The sequence below is a fragment of the Chaetura pelagica genome, unplaced genomic scaffold (assembly GCF_000747805.2).
Source record: "Chaetura pelagica isolate M959 unplaced genomic scaffold, ChaPel_1.0 scaffold117, whole genome shotgun sequence".
Taxonomy (NCBI): Eukaryota; Metazoa; Chordata; class Aves; order Apodiformes; family Apodidae; genus Chaetura; species Chaetura pelagica.
This window is the reverse complement of record NW_009954185.1, coordinates 5605423-5609135: the sequence shown is the minus strand read 5'-3', so window position 1 is coordinate 5609135 and position 3713 is coordinate 5605423.

Here is a 3713-nt window from a genome sequence, read left to right as displayed (position 1 = left end):
TTTTCCCTGAATACACACCATAGATAAAGCTTTATGACAGAAATGTTTTATTTGACATATTTCTGTAACATTTTTTCAGTAACATGCTCTGCAGTCACTTCACTGTTTCTGTTGTAGGTCACACTGACAAAGAGAGGAATGTGTACATGCAGAAGAATTCAGAAGAATGAAGTCTTGCTGCATCATTATGCACATATCAAAAATATCAGTCTTGCTTCAGCCTAGGTGATAGTGGACTATCTGTGCATTTTAACAATGAAAGCTGAGGTCCCAATGCTTCAAAAAGTCTGTACATACAGAATCACTTACTTCACTGGGACTCTGCATGGACGTCAGTATCTTAACACAGCGCTGTACCATGCCATGCAGATGTAGCCAGAAACAAAAATTCACACCAGCTTCTTCAGGCATTTAACTTAAGCTCCTTTTATCGTCTGACTAATGCTTATGCTGTCTATGTAGCTAGTGAATAACAGAGGATATACTTTGGGGTGGGGGGAAGAGAAGATTCAAAGCACAAATGCCAAAAGAAGTGGATGTGATTAGTCCTTCCCAAAAACATTCAAGTAAAGTTTTGTGAACGACCAGGATCTTTCAAGATACTAAAAGACACAGACATCTCCTAGCTCTTGGAGGAAGAGCCCACCCACATTTCAAAATGTTCTTTGAAAAACTTATCTGTTACATCACACAGAGACACAAGTAAATTTGAGAGCCATTAATATTTCTAGCATATAAGTAGTGATAACCTAAATATCAGGAATTCTGTGGGAAAGGAAAGGACAAATTCAATGGCAAAAATTAAAAAGCTCAAAGATAATTCTCTCTTCAGTCTTCCCTTTTTTGTTTGCAAGAAAGCAGATTATATGCTGGGGTCTGTATTTCAAAAGAGTTAAAAAAAAAGTTATAAGGGTAAGATGGATGACTTGAGGACTAGGAAGCCTGCTTTCATTCCATCATACAAGATAAACATGTAAGGACACCTGATAATGCTCTCTTAACAAGCCAATATCACAAGACATTTGATATTAGATGAATAATCAAGCTAATAGCAACCAGTAGTATAAGATGCATTGATTAGAAGTTAAAGTTCAGAGCCAGAGCCAGTACCATTTTTTGAGATATCACACCATTAAAATGGTGACCAGTAAGAACCATTGCACTGGCATCTCCTCTTGGAGCACCTGTTCTGTAGTGACTAAACACACTCCAGTCCCAAACAGAGGATTGAGATACAATTTGTTTGGCTTACGATTAACTTCTTGGTTGTGTTATAGGTGTAAACAAGCATATGCACACAGTCACAAAGGCACATGCACACAAAGTGTCACATGAATCTCACAAGATCTCTTTTCTTGGCTCTTTACCCAAGGAATATAATAAATACATGGTCTAGGGAAAGTAATGAGCTTAGCAAACATCCTTGCCTCAATTTCCTTGCTCTCTCATGTGTTCTTTAGTTTGGACCCATGCTGTCTGGATAGCCAGGGCCCCCTACTCAAAGCTTTTCTTGTCACTCTTTGTTCTTCCATTTCACCTGAGTATTCCTGGTCATTCAGCAAGGTTAGAGGCAATAATCTCAACTCAGAGAATTTGTATTTCATCTAGTTTATTGCCAATTAACAGCAACTTCTGGTCACGAAATCAGGTAATTTGTTTGACCAAAAAAGGAGTGCAAACACTTAAGATCTATTTTTTCCCCTGCTCACCTTAAACCAAACCCTTCTTTCTTCTTCCTTGTCCCAGCTTTCAAAATTTTGCAGCAGGTCACTCTCTGTCCATCCCAATTCCTCTGGTGAGGAGTCAGGCAGCTCTGGGGGTTGTTGTTGTATACCTAACACTTCCTTCCTGCTACACTTGACTTCTCTACTCCTCTTCCTCGGCTCCAGCACAGGGCACCCACAGGGCCCTTGAGGGCACCTGTGTCCTGGCGTGGACCATCATCACCCACAGGGGCACCTCTGTTCTTATAAATACATCATCAACTCTCCTATCAACGTCATCACAATCTTAATGTATTTTCCTTATAAACTCCATTCTTTGTCCATGACAATCAGGTTCTAGATTCTAGAGGTTGGTCACAACATGGCTGCAAAACACACATGCATTTACCCTCCCCTTATCTCTGGGAAACTAGTTACTGGGTTAACCATCACCATAGCCTGAATTTACTACCCACCTCATAGTCCTCCTCCTTGTTCCCGCACACCAGATTATTTGGGTTCACATTATGCCAGTCTCAATTTGTACCTAATAAAATTCCACCCCTTGCTCCATGAAGCAGTCCTCAGCAGTGGGCACTGTAGCTATCTGAATTGAAATCAATGACATAGCACCTGTCAGCTGGATCACAAAGGTCAACATTATCATAATCAGAATATCCAGTGCAAACTTTGTACCTTGTCCCTGCAAAACTTTCAAGCAATAACATCATACCAATTTAAGCTGTTCACTACAACGTAGTGAGTTAGCTCAAAGATTAACATAACCACTGAGGTATTAGTAAGTTCTTGAGTCCAAGAGGGCTTCATCCAGGCCCCAAATGGCAGGTCACTTGATCACCAATCACTTGATAAGTGTGAGCCTTTCCCCTTTTGGGGAGTAAAATAATGCACTGAGGGGTGCAAGCTCTTTCGGAGCTTGCTCCATGTCTTGTAACATTAACTGAGCTCTCACCTTGCTCTAGCAATCTCTTAACCCTCACCTTCACCTCTACTTTCAGGAACCTACATGAGTCCCTGAATGTTAAAAAAAAACAAACACAAACAACAACAAAACACCAACAAAAATACCCAAATTACAAAATATTTGGTGTCACTTACAATTCCAAGCAAAGGAGAGGTTGGTCAGAGAGCAGCTATGGTTTGCCATTTGATTTCTAGTTATCCACTATTAAGCTGAAAGTGCTAGAACCACACTTGGCTTTATATAGCCTAGGCTCTGTCTCATTTGACGTGCTTTCAGAAGGGCATGTGCACATTTAGTTAACATTTGAGTTAAACCAAGTGGGATGCTGCAGACAAAGCTTTGTGGAAGGCTACCCAGGCAATACAATTAGATTTAATTAGGCTTACAGCAGAAAAAAAAGCAATATAGGCACCATGCACAAAAACACGTGCAAAAATAGAGCAATGGGATGGGGACATAAAAAAATCATGATAACTAAAAAAAAGAAAATACAGAAAACATGTCAGAAAAGTGAATGGGAAGAACTGGGAGGAAAGGGGGTGACCAGGGCAGGTCTGCTAGAGCAGTAATTGAAAACTAGAGGGAGGATCAGGCTCATTCAGAAATATTCTTGAGGTAAATGAGAGCCTAACATTACCCAGAAGATACATCTTTAGTTCTTCAGGGAATTTTGGGCACAGGATGAAGACAGATTCCTGGCTAGAATTCATAACACATGTCTAATCTTGACATCTCTTTGGCCTGAGAAAGAATTGCATTTAGTGTAGAAGATAGGTTTGCTAGGTTTTTTTCCTTCGGCTAGTCTGAGGATAGCATGCTCTTCACAAACTGAAAAAAGCTACACAGAAGAGGTAGTTGTAGATTATCTAAATAGTAGCCATACATTTGAAAAAAAACAGGGCCTTTTGGTCCATTCTTTTCCTGCAAAAACGTTGGCAGTTTTGGTTGGCCACAAGAACTGAAACCATCTGCAGCGAGAGTGGAAATTCTAATGATATTCCAGTGAAATAATAGTTTGCTCCTGT